The sequence below is a fragment of the Giraffa tippelskirchi genome, chromosome 6 (genome assembly GCF_054371585.1).
Source record: "Giraffa tippelskirchi isolate mGirTip1 chromosome 6, T2T-mGirTip1v1.2.pri, whole genome shotgun sequence".
NCBI classification, from domain to species: Eukaryota; Metazoa; Chordata; class Mammalia; order Artiodactyla; family Giraffidae; genus Giraffa; species Giraffa tippelskirchi.
In genome coordinates, this window is record NC_137280.1 from 108,871,372 (window position 1) to 108,887,438 (window position 16,067).

At 37.4% G+C, this 16,067-nt stretch overlaps 1 protein-coding gene across 1 annotated transcript in view; it reads right to left on the reverse strand.

Moving 5' to 3' along the window:
- PRR16 (proline rich 16) overlaps positions 1-16,067 on the reverse strand; it is a 936,482-nt gene that overhangs the window by 235,071 nt on the left and 685,344 nt on the right. Inside the window, exon 7 of the mRNA XM_081499071.1 lies at positions 14,070-14,138. The gene's annotated coding sequence lies outside the window, so the exon portion shown is untranslated. The remainder of the gene's footprint in view (positions 1-14,069; positions 14,139-16,067) is intronic.

Sequence of the window (16,067 nt, forward strand, 5' to 3'; positions counted from 1 at the left end):
TCATTGAGGCTAAAACTCTGAAGATTTGAACAAATGACATTGTGGAAAATTTAAAGCAAATATTCCCAATAGCATTAAATAACAGAAAACAAAACCTTCAAAGACAGATTTTAAATTCTGGACAGATTTCATGGAATCGATTCAAAATTCTAAGGGTGGTAAGAATAGGTCTAGTCCGTCTACAAGTAGAAACTTGTGGTAGTCAGCTTCTGTCACTGTGTCCTGGAAGGGCAATGGCAGAACTCTGAGTAGCACATTTTCCTGATCTACTTTAACTTCAAGAAGAGATGAACTAGCCAGTGGTTAATAGTGTAATCAAACAGTCAGGGCTTCAGGTGAAAGATGGAGGATTAACAGCAATGTCACTGGAAAGAAAGGTTGCAAATTAACCTTTTGGGATGGTCCCTGAACTTGAATATATCTTTGCAAACACTCGTCAAAAGAACATTTCAAGAAGAAAGTCTTAACAACCAAAAGGAATAAGAGGTCTTATTTTTTTGGGTATCACTTATCTTTCCTTGTCATCCAGGTCACAGCTTGGTCCCAAAAAAGTGGCCGTGGGGACAGGGAAGTAGACTATGCATGGGCATGACAACACAGACTTTCTTCAATAAAGTCAATCCTACCACTACTACAGATTATATTGTTACTGTTGAAACCCTGTTTGGCAGCTGGATATACAAGTTTTTAGCAACTCAACTAGTCTTTATACTCCTTTATAGTAACATGTGTCAAAGTAAGCTGCAAGTTACCTAGTGGCAGATAGATTCTACTAGATCCCATCCATTATGAAGAGCATAGTATGCTTCTTCTTGCCAAAATAAGTTTACATACTAATTTGAATTTACCTCTGACAGCATCATCTTTGCGGACTTATCAACTTCCCTATATATAATGATGATATTCCATACAACTGTACATGAGTATAACAAACTCTTAACGGGGACATAAACAAATTAATGGCTGTACATGTTTGAGATTTACTGGTATTTTCATGCATTTCACTATCTAGAAGCATTGAAAGAATAAGAATGCCATATTGGAACTTCCGCAGCGGTCTATGCCCTTGCTTCCAATGCACCCAGGTTCAATCCCTGGTCAGAGAACTAGATCCCACATGCTACAACTAAGAGCCCACATGCTACAACTAAGAGCCCACATGCCACAATTAAAAAGATTCCTCAGGCCACAGCTAAAGGTCCTACATGCTGCAACAAAGATTCTGTGTGCCATAACTAAGACCCAGTGCGGGCAAACTATGTGTATATATATATATATATATATATATATATATATATATATATATATATATACACACACACACACACACACACACATATTTATTAGAAGAATACCCTATTGAAGTCTCAGCAGTGGTGATAAACAGCTTTTCTGAGAAGTCAGAAAGGCATGTTTTGGCTCAGACTTGAAGGTTAGTAGGAATTAAGTCAGGGGCTTACTTGGTAGCTCAGCTGGTAAAGAATCCACCTGCAATGTAGGAGACCCTGGTTCAATTCCTGGGTCGGGAAGATCCCCTGGAGAAGAGATAGGCTACCCACTCCAGTATTCTTGCCTGAAGAATCCCATGGACATGGGAACCTGGGGGGCTACAGTCCATGGGTTCACACCGAGTTGGACACGACTGAGTGACTAAGCACAGCACAGCACAGGAGTTAACTCAAGTCAAATCCTGAGCAGAAGAGAAGAGTTTCACATTTGAGAAATAACTAAAAATATCCCAAAATTCAGAAAACTAAGATCATGGCATCTGGTTCCATCACTTCATGGCAAATAGATGGGGAAACAATGGGAACAGTGAGAGACTTTATTTTTTGGGGTTCCAAAATCACTGTAGATGGTGACTGCATCCACAAAGTTAAAAAATGCTTGCTCCTTGGAAGAAAATTTATGACCAATCTAGACAGCATATTAAAAAGCAGAAACATCACTTTGCCAACAAAGGTCCATCTAGTCAAAGCTCTGGTTTTTCCAGTAGTCATGTATGGATGTGAGAGTTGGACTATAAAGAAAGCTGAGCACCGAAGAATTGATGCTTTTGAACTCTGGTGCTGGAGAAGACTCTTGAGAGTCTCTTGGACTGCAAGGAGATCCAACCAGTCCATTGTAAAGGAAATCAGTCCTGAGCATTCATTATAAGGACTGATGCTGAAGCTGAAACTCTAATACTTTGGCCACCTGATGTGAAGAATTGACTCATTGCAAAAGACCCTGATGCTGGGAAAGATTGAAGGCAGGAGGAGAAGGGGACGACAGAGGATGAGATGGTTGGACGGCATCACCGATGCAGTGGACATGACTGTAAGTAGGCTCTGGGAGTTGGTGATGGACAGGGAGGCCTGGCATGCTACAGTCCATGGGGTTGTAAAGAGTCAGACACAACTGAGTGACAGAACTGACTGAACTGATCCCAAAATAGATAAGAGCTTTGTGTGCTTGAGGTACTATCTGGTTGGTCTGATGGAGAAGGTTTAGTTAGAGAAGGCCCTGGCCAGATTTTGCAGAGCCCTGGGGCCATATTACAGAAATTGGAGTTCATCCCAAGTCCAAGAGAGGGTTTTTAGGGAGGGTGGTGCTACTTAATTTACTTAAATTTTCAGAAGACCACTCTGTTCCCTCTGAGTAGAAGGTTGAACAAAGAATAATCCACAGATTTTAGGTATAAGATACTCAGGAAATACAGCTGTCATCTGCAGTTAAATGCTGTGGGCAGTTGGACAAACTGGCCCGAGACACCATCATATCAAGACTTATCAGAGTGCATGTAGGGCACAGAATATCTGTACACTGCTCCAGCTGCCGATTTTAAAAGTTCCTTTGAAGCTTACTTAAACATTTAGATAACTGATTCATCATAACTCTTGGCTCTATAGCTCACAATAGGGAAAACCTATTTTGATTTGAAACGTTTGAACTCACATGCAAACAACTTCAACCATAGAATAACTTCAGCTTTACTCCTGTGGAGCATTTGACTTAGAGTCATATAGTGCCCTCAGGGGCATGTCAAGGGCTGACTGGCTTCAAATATACACTTTGAAGTGGCTGAAATGAAGGATGGGAGGGGGTTATATAAAACTCTATTTCTGTCTTGAAGCTTGTCTCCTAAAACAACAATCTTGGTATTTATAGAGTTGATGCCTAGTTACTATTTCCAAGAGTAATTAGGTGGGTTTAGAAAAGGAGCCTATTTAATATCTTTTTTAAGGCTGGAATTTAATTGACACTATTGCCATTTGTAATCATTTGAATTACAAGTAGTTCACGTAACAGATTTTGAAGAAGTGCTGAAAGGCTGCAATGTATTATAAGCTAATGCAGGTTAGTTGTAGAAATAAACTTTCCCAGAGTGAAAAGTGTGTGTGGTCACTGAAAAAAAGGTATGCATTATTTGCTGATATCATTCTTTACTGATATAATAGTGTATGGCAGTAACTCTTCATATAGTAGTTTTTCTAAAAACTGTATTTTCACTCATGCCACACCTTAGATTGCAGGATTGAATCACACAATTTGAGAAAGATATTAAGGGAGCTTTCGGAGGCTAAGAGAGTAATAGATTTACTTTGGGTATTCTCATTCAAAAGTCTATGCCCTTAACAGTCAATTATCCTACCTTTAACTCAATCTATACTTTGTGATAATATAATTTATATATTAGTGATAATGTGTAATGTAACTTCTTTAATCTAATCTACTCTGTCTTGAGTATTAGAGATACCAAAGGAACATTTCATGCAAAGATGGGCTCGATAAAGGACAGAAATGGTATGGACCTAACAGAAGCAGAAGATATTAAGAAGAGGTGGCAAGAATACACAGAAGAACTGTACAAAAAAGATGTTCATGACCCAGATAATCACGATGGTGTGATCACTCACCTAGAGCCAGACATCCTGGAATGTGAAGTCAAGTGGGCCTTAGAAAGCATCACTACGAACAAAGCTAGTGGAGGTGATGGAATTCCAGTTGAGCTATTTCAAATCCTCAAAGGTGATGCTGTGAAAGTGCTGCACTCGATATGCCAGCAAATTTGGAAAACTCAGCAGTGGCCACAGGACTGGAAGAGGTCAGTCTTCGTTCCAATCCCAAAGAAAGGCAATGCCAAAGAATGCTCAAACTACTGCACAATTGCACTCATCTCACATGCTAGTAAAGTAATGCTCAAAATTCTCCAAGCCAGGCTTCAGCAATACGTGAACCGTGAACTTTCAGATGTTCAAGCTGGTTTTAAAAAAGGCAGAGGAACCAGAGATCAAATTGCCAATATCCACCGGATCATCGAAAAAGCAAGAGAGTTCCAGAAAAACATCTATTTCTGCTTTATTGACTATGCCAAAGCCTTTGACTGTGTGGATCACAATAAACTGTGGAAAATTCTGAAAGAGATGGGAATACCAGACCATATGACTTGTCTCTTGAGAAACCTGTATGCAGATCAGGAAGCAACAGTTCGAACTGGACATGGAACAACAGACTGGTTCCAAATAGGAAAAGGAGTCCGTCAAGGCTGTATATTGTCACCCTGCTTATTTAACTTATATGCAGAGTACATGATGAGAAATGCTGGGCTGGAAGAAACACAAGCTGGAATCAAGATTTCCGGGAGAAATATCAATAACCTCAGATATGCGGATGACACCACCCTTATGGCAGAGAGTGAAGAAGAACTAAAGAGCCTCTTGATGAAGGTGAAAGAGGAGAGTGAAAAAGTCAGCTTAAAGCTCAACGTCCAGAAAACTAAGATCATGGCATCTGGTCCCATCACTTCATGGGAAATAGATGGGGAAACAGTGGAAACAGTGTCAGACTTTATTTTTTTGGGCTCCAAAATCACTGCTGATGGTGATTGCAGCCATGAAATTAAAAGACGCTTACTCCTTGGAAGGAAGGTTATGGCCAACCTAGATAGCATATTTAAAAGCAGAGACATTACTTTGCCAACAAAAGTCCATCTAGTCAAGGCTATGGTTTTTCCAGTGGTCATGTATGGATGTGAGAGTTGGACGGTGAAGAAAGCTGAGGGCCACAGAATTGATGCTTTTGAACTGTGGTGTTGGAGAAGACTCTTGAGAGTCCCTTGGACTGCAAGGAGATCCAATCAATCCATCCTAAAAGAGATCAATCCTGGGTGTTCATTGGAAGGTCTGATGTTGAAGCTGAAACTCCAATACTTTGGGCACCTCATGCGAAGGGTTGACTCATTGGAGAAGACCCTAATGTTGGGTAGGATTGGGGGAGGGAGGAGAAGGGGATGACAGAGGATGAGATGGTTGGATGGCATCACTGACTCGATGGACATGGGTTTGGGTGGACTCCGGGAGTTGGTGATGGACAGAGAGGCCTGGCGTGCTGCGATTCATGGGGTGGCAAAGAGTCGGACACGACTGAGTGACTGAACTGAACTGAACTCTGTCTTGGTGATGAGAATAATATTTTGAAAGTGTAAGACATGTTTTCATTTCCTTGCTTAAGTTGCAAGGAGGTTAGTATCCAACAACTTTAGGATAGTATCTAACTCATTGCATGGTAACAATGGAAGAAATAAACTTTCTAATTTCTGCTTCAGTTTTTTCTTGCCATGCACACTGAGTTTCAGATTTCAAACTGCTTGAATGAATGTGCCATGATATATCTGTGCCAAAGGCCAATGATGGGGCCTGTCTGAAGAAGTCAAATCCTCTTGACTTCCTTACATCACAATCTGATATAAAATTTACACGCTATGCTTAATTGATTCATTGTCAGTCTTTCCTATTAGATTATGAGCTACGTAAGCCCCAGTGTCAAACAGAATTTTTAATATATACCACTCGATTCATACTTAATGAATGTATAAATTGTGAATGAAGTACAGGTTCATTTAATTATGTAGCTTAGGGTTATAAATTTTAGTTAAATGAAAAATTAGTACAAATTAGTAGCAATGTGGTTCTTAAACCGTCAATAATATTTAAGACTGAGTTTGTGTCAATAAAGAACATACAACATCTACCTTTAGGGAAATAATCAATAGTCATTCTGATCTGTGGTATCATACAAAAATATATATTTACATACTTCAGATCTAAATAACACAACAAAGTATATTAAAAAATGATAGCAAAATATTAAGTTAGATACAGTATATGATAGGGAACTATAGATATACAATAGAACAAAAACAAACAATAAATCTCTTTGCGTGATTAAAATAAAATGTTGTTTCATAGTACATATGTAAGATTATGAATTAAATATTCAATTCAATATATTATTCATAGGATTGAATAATATTATTATGTACATCAATGTAGATATCACATAGCTTAAGAAACAATATACTAGCAGTACTAATAAAGGCATAAGCAAATCCCTTTCTACAAACATGTAAAAAAAATTCCTCTTATATGTAAGTAGATGACAGTTAAATGAGAGTTTTCTTCTTTTTTTCCTTTTCTTATACCATTTATTATTATTACTATCCTGAATTAGTTAGAGTCTACAGAATATCCTTGGGGAAGTAGTGGTGAGTATTCTTGTCCTATTTCTGTTTTCAAAGGTAATTACTTTAGCATTTCACCAATAAGTATTTCATGAAGGTTTTCATAAGCTAGACTATATACAGTTAAAAAATTCCTTTCTATTTCTGGTTCTAATCATGAATGCATGGTGAATTTTTATTGGAAAGATTTTTAATCTACTGAGGTGATCATAACAGTTTTATTCCTTTACTCTCTTAATGTTAAACCATCCTTGAATCTCTGTCAAACCATACTCACTTAAAATGTATTATTTTTATACATTGGTGGATTTAGTTTGCTGGTACTTTTCTTTTCTTTGGCTCAAAAATAAGATTAATTTCCCTTTCTTGTTCTTAATTTGTATGGAATTTTTAACAAGAATATATGAGCTTCATAAAATTATCGAAAGAATGTACTGTTTTTCTTTTGTTACTTTAACAAATTACTACAAGCTTAGTGACTTAAAACAATATAAACTTATTATCTTACAATTCTATACACTAGAATTTTGACATGGGTTTCACTGGCTACTATAAAAGTTCTTAAAGAGATGGGAATAACAGACTACCTTACATGTCTCTTGAGAAACCTGTATGCAGGATAAGAAGCAACAGTTAGAACCAAACATGGAACAATGCACTGGTTCAAAATTGGGAAAAGTGTACATCAAGGCTGTACATTGTCACCCTGCTTATTCAATTTCTATGCAGAGTACATCATGCGAAATGCCAGGCTGGATGAATCACAAGCTGGAATCAAGACTGCCTGGAGAAACATCAATAACCTCAGATACGCAGATGATAGCACTCTAATGGCAGAAAGCAAAGACGAACTAAAGAGCCTCTTGATGAAGGTGAAAGAGGAACCTGTAAAAGCTGGCTTAAAACTCGACATTCAAAAAGCTAAGATCATGACATCAGGTCCCATCACTTCATGGTAAATAGATGAGGAAAAAGTGGAAACAGTAGCAGATTTTATTTTCTTGGACTCAAAATCACTGTGGACAATGACTGTAGTCATAAAATTAAAAGACATTTGCTCCTTGGAAGAAAAGCTGTGACAAGCCTAGACAGCATATTAAAAAGCAGAGACATCACTTTGCTGACAAAGGTCTGTGTAGTCAAAACTATGGTTTTTGTAGTAGCCATGTATGGATGTGAGAGTTAGACCAAAAAGAAGTCTGAGCACCAAAGAACTGATGCTTTCAACATGTGGTGCTGGAGAAGACTCCTGAGACTCTTGTGGACAGCAAGGAGAGCAAACCAGTCAATCCTATAAGTAACCAATCCTGAATATTCTTTGGAAGTACTGATGCTGAAACTGAAGCTCCAATACTTTGGCCACCTGATACAAAGAACCAGCTCAATGGAAAAAACCCTGATGCTGGGAATGATTGAGAGCAGCAGGAGAAGGGGACAACAGAGGATGAGACTGCTGGATAGGATGGCCAACTCAATGGATATGAGTTTGAGCAAACTTTGGGAGATGGTAGGGGACAGGGAAGCCTTGCACACTGCAGTCCACGGGGTCACAGAATCGGAAATGACTGAGCGACTGAACAACAACATTATACTAACAGAATATTCTGAATTTGACTATACATTTATGTTTAATGGTATGTTGTATATTTTTATATGTTTTTATATTACCAATTAGCATCCTTTCATTTCAGCTTGTAGAACTCCTTTCAGTTTTTTCTGTCAGGCAGTGAAGGTGATGAATAACCTCAGCTTTTGTTTGTTTGGGAAAGTCTTTATTTCTTTTTTATTTCTGAGGAATAGCTTTGCTAAAGGAGTATTCTTGGTGGGCTATAATATGCTAGGTAGGATATTTTCTTCCAGTACTTTGACTATGTCATTTTATTCTCTCCTGGGTTGTAAAGTTTCTACTCAGTAATTAACTAGCAGTTGTATGGGGGGTTTCATTACAGTTTACAAGTTTTTCTCTTTCTTAAGTATCTCTCTTTGTCTTTGATAAAAATATCAAGGAGGGTATTTTTGTATTTATTTTGTTTGGTGACCTATGACTTTCAAGAATTTGCATATCAAATTTTCCCCTAGATTTGGGAATTTCACAGCCATTATTTCTTTAAAAAAGCTTTCTGCCTTCTTCTCTCTCTTCTCCTTCTGGGTCTCCAATAATTCTTAAATTGATACTTTTGATGATACCTGGTAGATCACTTGTACTTTATTCTTTTTTATCCCTTTTTTCTTGTTATCCTCCAACTGGATTATTTCAAATATCCTGTATTTGATCTCACAGATTCTTTCTTCTGTTTGATCTATTCTGTTGTTAATTCTCTCTATTGCACTTTTCATTTCAATACTTGCAATTTTGAATTTCTATGACACCTCCATAATTTCTATCCAGTTCTTTCTATTATGATTTCTATCTCTTTGCTGAATTTCTCATTTTGTTCTTATATTATTTTCCCAATTTTGCTGAACTCTGTATTTTCGTGTATTTCATTGAGTTTTCTTAAAACAGCTATTTGAATTCTTTATCTGATAAAATGCAGATCTTCATGATTTTGGGTTCATTTACCAGAAGATTACTATGATCCCTTGATGGTATCATGTTACTTTGATTTTTCATATTCTTTGTAGTTTTGTGTTGTTGTCTTCCTATTTGAAGGAGCAGTCACTTCCTCCAGTCTTTACAGAGTGCCTTCAGAAAAGAAATACCTTCCATTGCCCCTGCTAGAGATTTTGAGGTTATCTCAGACTTCCTGTAGGATACTTGCCTCGCTCTTGCTTTCTGTCTTGTGGCAGAATGTTTAATACTGTGGGCTTTCTCTGGATGATGCAATCAATATACCAGGTCAAGTGCTGACAGTCTTCCTTGTTTTCTCAAACATGGTGCTAAAGCTGAAGTTTGTGGTCTCACCATGGTCCACAGATTCAACTGACCTGCTGTGGCTATTCCCTAGCTGCCTGTCAAAACTCTCTCTTGACACTGTGGAGACTCTATGCATAGAGCTGACCACAGGGCAGGTGTGTACATGTGGTGAAGCATATAGAATGCAGAAGGTGCCCACAGGGCAGTTGGGGCATCCCCAAGTGAGGCAGCCCCAGTCACTTGTGAATTGTCTTCTTGATGGAATTCTCAATGCAGTTAAGAACCACAGCCCTTTACAGGCATCCCTCATTTTATTCTATTTTGCTTTATTGCACTTCATAGACAACACATTTTTTAAAAAATGAAAGGTTTATGGCAACCTTACATTGGCAGATGATGGCTAGCATTTTTGGCAATAAAGCGTTTTTGAATTAAGGTATGTGCAGTGTTTCTTAAACATAATGCTACTGCACACTTAACAGACTACAGTGTAGTATAAATACAGCTTTTTATGCACTGGCAAAGTAAAAAATTCATGTGACTTGCTTTACTGTAATATTTACTTTATTGCGGTGGTTTGGAACCACACCCTCAGTATCTCTGAGATATACCTTTAATGTCCTCAGGAGTTCTAGCTACCATTCTCCCTGCCTCTTTCCATCCCACAGTTATGGTTCAGTGCTCTAGATGATATGAGATATAAATTAGTCATTTTGGCAGCATCCTGCAGAGCTGAGGAAGCCAGGTTTTCACTCACACACTCTCTCTTTCCTTGACTGAATAAATCATAGACTAGAAAAGATGTTTCTTGATCCTATGCTGTACTTCCTTGAGGGAAGGGATGTAGGTTAAGTAAAAGTGTTTCTCCTGCCCACTGCAGTGGATCCAAATATATACAGATGAATCCTAACTTAAGATGGTTTCAATTGTAAGTGAAATCCCTACTTAACAATTTTTCAGTTTTATGATGGTACAAATTCTGAAGTAAAGGGCTAGGCTGATGACAATTGATACTCTCTTGTGATGTTGGGTAGTGACAGTGAGCTATAGCTCCTAGTCAGTCACATGATCACAACAGTAAACAACCGATATATTTATGACCATTCTGTACCCATACAACCATTCTGATTTTCACCTTTAGTACAGTATTCAATTAATTACATACATGAGATATTCAATACTTTTATCAAATTATAGGTTTTGTGTTAGATGATTTTGCCAACTCTAGGCTAATGTAAGTGCTCTGAGTATGTTTAAAGAAGGTTAGGCTAAGTTATGATGTTTGGTAGGTTAGGTGTATTAAATGCATTTTCAAATTATGGTTCTTTCAGCTCATGAGGGTTTACCAAGATATAACTCCATTGTAAGTCGTGGAAGATTTGTAATTTTCCCTCCAACAAAATGTTGAAATTTCTTTTTTAGAAACCTGGATTTCCATAGAGGCTCTCTTGTTCATGATTGATCATTTACATTAACATTCCCCAAGGCTTCCTGGACCATAACTGAGAGGAACTGGAGCTGGTTTACAGGACACTGTAGAATCCACAGCCAGAACCAGGGACTTTCTGCCTATTACTTGACACAAAGATGGACAAGACTCCTCTTATATCCCTTCACATATGGTGACTAACCCCACAGTTTCTTCAAAGGCTCTTTTGTTTGTGGATGCCAGATTTTCATTGTTAATGAATGGAACACAAATGAAAGACATCTGATGCCACTGTGACTCTGACTTTACTGCCTGTACACCTATTTTAACTTTATTTTTTATAAACAACATATATGTGAATTTTACCTAGTATCAGTACCTTCATTTTTGTTTGTTCATTTATTTTTTTATTACTGATGGATCTATTTCCTTTATATGTATTTCAATCACAAATATGTATGACTTGATATCTCTCTTGTTTTGTCCTATTTTGTCTCTATTGTTTGATTTTCCTTACTCTATTGTTTGTTTTTTAGGATTGATTTTTTAAAACTCTAAATCCTTCTTTTGGAAGTTACACACACTTCAAATATTTCAGTGGTTGCCATTGTACTTTTACCACAGATACATAATCATTCAAAGGTTAATCCTAGCCTACAAATTAGGATCTTGGAACACTTTAAATCTTCTCATATCTCTCTTTTTGGCTTATATGCTATTGTTCAATATGTTTCTATTGGTTTTTACTTCTAAAATTAGATAATAGGATTTGCTAATTCATATTGTCCCAGATATTTACCAATTTCTTTGTTCATCATTGCTTTGTACATCTCAGATCTTCCTTATGCAAAAACTGTTTTCTCATTTGTAAAGTAAACCCCTAGCATTTTATGTAATAAAGCCTTTGTTGGTAAGCTATTTCAGTTTATATTTGTCTGAAAACTCTAAATTACAGTACTTACTTGCAGGAAGCAAAGTGCTCTTAGTTCCCATTATAGACAAGAGTCTGTGGCATAAGCAGTCTTGCCATTTGGCCATTTTGGTCAAACACATTGGTTTAAAATGTCAGTGCTTAATAGGGATTGTAGGCAAACGGCACTGGCTGAATCACAGTGGAGCCCCATTGAGCTCTCAACTTACTCTTGGGCTGTGTGGTGTGTGTGTGTGCACGTGCGCGTGTGTGCAGGCTCAGTCCTGTCCAACTCTTTGGGACCCCATGGACTGTAGCTCACTAAGCTCCTCTGTTCATGGAATTTTTCAGGCAAGAATACTAGAGTGGGTTGCCATTTCCTACTCCAGGGGATCTTCCCTACCCAGGGATCAAATCCAAGTCTCTTGCGTCTCCTGCAATGGCAGGCAGAGTCTTTACCACTAGTGCTACCTAGAAAGTCCTCTCTTGGGCCATGGGACACCAGGTGAACATTCAGCCTCAGTTGTCTGTCATGAATTGGATGTCTTCTGATGCAGCAAGCCATAAATTCTGACATTACCAGGATTATCCCACAGTACTTGAAGCATCTGATGTGATATGAGGTGGTCCTATAAGTGAACAAGGCGAACGCAGACGGTTCACATTCTCAGTGTGTTTACTCCTGCTGTATTGCCCAAGTGCCCTGAGACCACAGCTTTAGCCTCATATGGAGTTCTCTAGTTTAATAAGGAGGAACAATGACAAGCTTAACTTACAAATCCCTTTATACAGAATGGCTGCCCTTGCTAGAAGTAGACAAGTGGAGTAGTACAGCCCAATCTAGGCTTGACCCTGAAGGATAATAGAGAAAAATTCTTTGTAGGAAGGAAATATTTTTTTCCAGGAAGGAAATATATTCCAAAGTATCACAGACACTTAAACATAAGAGAATGAGCTAAAGAATGGTTTGCCAAGATGGTCAAGGATTTGGAAAGAGTAGGAATGGAGAATTGGTAAAAATTTGGAAAACTTTTCTCTTAGAACGAATCTTACGCTGACAAAATAAACAACTGTAGAGGTATCAGTCAGCCTTTTTACCCAAGCATCCCCATAACTCGCTTAATGAATTTACTGACAAAGTAGTTATGGTAGAAGGAATGGAGGTAACGGACAGATGTAAAAACACAGGATAACCATCATCTAAGTTGACATTTTCCACCAATTTCGCCTGAGATAACATCAGCTATGTCAAACCTTAAGCCTTCCACAAGGCCACATATCTGATTAACAATTCATGTGATGGCAAATAAATTACTTCCTAAAATTTTTCCTGTTTTAATAGACACTTATTTTGTATATAGTTTTTACTTTGTTGCCCATCACACTTCTGGAAGTAGCAATATCTGTATTTTATGAAATATTTACCACCATATTATCTTATTATCTCTTCTGATCAAGAAAGTCATGTTCAGAACAAAAGAAGCTCTTGTTCATAGGATTCATTAGCTTTACCACGTGTCTTATCACTTAGAAATCACCTATAGACCAGTGGACAGGAATACTGAAGACAGCTACAGTACTCGCTTGGAAATACACATTAAAATGTTCTTCAGATAGCAGTATATGGTTCTGCATACTTCACTCCCCAAACCGGAATACATGGGTCTGGAAACTTTGTAAGTTATCAAAATGAGACTGCACCTCTCACTATCACAACAAAGACCCACTCACAGTGTTGACTGCCCTGCAATAAATTCCTTTCTGCTCAAATTAGCCATAGTGAATCCTGTCTTACATAAATAAGAGCCCTGACAGATACAGGGCCTAAAAATACATACACAAAGTATACTGGTTAAATGTTTTTGGAATCTGTGAATGGAATTTTATGAAACCTAAATAAGATAATGTATGCATACAGTGTTATAGTTAGTGTGACTCACTGGTCAAATTAAAAAAGAAAACATTTATTATTAGAAACTGTGAGTGCAAATCTGGGCACTGGGTATGTGACTCAACAGGATCTTCTTGAGCCTTTATTTCCTTACTTTCTTTACTTGAGCCTGAGTTTCTTTACAGTATTGGAAGAATGTTAATCTAGGTCATGCTTGTGAAAGGACTTGACTTAAGCACAAGGACCATGTATTTTATGTATCCAAAATCTACCATGTTATCTGACACATTGTGTCAATAAATGGTTGTCCAACTGAATTGCAAAGTTTAGGCATCATGAACACGCTAATGATTCATTTAACAAATTACCTTAGTAATACCCTTTATTTAATTATAAGGATCTAGATAAAGAGAAAATGTTTCTTGCATACAGGCAACAAAATGTCATCAGTTTTACTGAGTTAGGCCATAAGAAACTTACTTGGAAGTTGTATGTCCAGGGCTATATGTCAGCTGCCAGCTGAGTAAATCTGTGAGATCACCATGACATCTGTGTAAGAAAGGAAGCAGAGACAAACAGGCTTAGACTAGTGGAGGGAAAGTTGAGGTAAAATGGTGACAACTGAATAAAGAATTTATGCGATGACTGAAATGTAAAATGGGATATTTATTAAGGCATTTTCTATGTAGAGTTTGGTATAAACCCTGTCTTCTCTTTTCTTGAATCTGACAAATAAAACCTATATAGCTCACTAATGATTTGGTAGTGGATTTAATTTCAGAGGCCATGATGAAACACCAAATCCAGTTTCACAGTTTGGGGAAACAAGAAGCTGTTTAAGATATGACACTCACATACAGGATACACATTTAAACTGTTGCTTATGGGTGGCCTCCAGAATACCTTCTTCATAAATGCATGCAGATTTCTAATTAATATAGCAATTGGGGGAGTTTATATTTTATAGCCATTACACATAAAAAATTAGTGTATTTAGTATATTTATTACAAAATATCCTCAATGTATAACATTGTTTTTAGAATTAATTTGTTTATTCAATCCATTTTAAAGTATCTGAAATAATGGACAAAGTGAGAGACTTTATTTTCTTGGGCTCCAAAATCACTGCAGACGGTGACTGCAGCCATGAAATTAAAAGACGCTTGCTCCTTGGAAGAAAAGCTGTGACCAGCCTAGACAGCATATTAAAAAGCAGAGATATTATTTTACTAACAAAGGTCCATCTAGTCAAAGCTATGGTTTTTCCAGTAGTCATGTATGGATATGAGAGCTGGACTATAAAGAAAGCTGAGTGCCAAAGAACTGATGCTTTTGAACTGTGGTGTTGGAGAAGACTCTTGAGAGTCCCTTGGACTTCAAGGAGATCCAACCAGTCCATCCTAAAGGAAATCAGTCCTGAATATTCATTGGAAGCACTGATGCCAAAGCTGAAACTCCAATATTTTGGCTACCTGATGTGAAGAACTGACTCATTGGAAAAGACCCTGATGCTGGGAAAGATTGAAGGCAGGAGGAGAAGGGGACGACAAAGGATGAGATGGTTGTATGGCATCACTGACTCTATGGACATGAGTTTGAGTAACCTCCGGGAGTTGGTGATGGACAAGGAAGCCTGGTGTGCTGCAGTCCACAGGGTCGCAAAGAGTCGGACATAATTGAGCAACTGAATTGAACTGAACTGATGTCTAGTCAAGGCTATGGTTTTTCCAGAACTTTGGTTGATAAGACATTTTGGTTGTTTCCACTTTGGACTATTATGAGCAATGCTGTTATGAACATTTATGTACACATTTTTGTGTAAATAATTGTTTTTACTATCTTGGGTGAAAGTGTTGACTCATATGGTACTCTACATTTACATTTTTGAGGAATTTTCATATTGCTTTCCAAAGTGACTGCAACATTTTATTCTACTAAGAGCAATGTCTGAGGATTCCAATTTCTCCATATCCTCAACATCACTTGTTACTGTCTGACTTCTTAATTATAGCTCTCATAATTGTGGGAGTGAAATGGTATTTCATTGTGGTCTTGATTTGCATCTTATTAATGACTAATGATATTTAGTATATCTTCACATGCTTTTTGGTAATTTGATATCTTCTCTGGAAAATATCTGTTCAGTTTCTTTTCCATTTTTAATTGAGCTATTTTTACATTTATTATTGAGTTGTAAGAGTTCTTTGCACATACTAGATACAAGCATTTTATCAGATATATGATTTAGAAATATTCTCTTCCATTCTGTGCATGGGCTTTTATTTTCTGGATGATATCATTTGTAGCACCAAACAATTTTTTAAAATTTTGATGTGATTCAATGTATGTGTTTATTTTCTTTTTTTTTGCTGATGCTTTTAGTGTCGTGTCAAAGAAACCACTGTCTTATCTCAAAGTTTATAAGGTTTATCCCCATATTTTTTCCTAAGGATAGAATACTTTAAGTTTGTGATCTA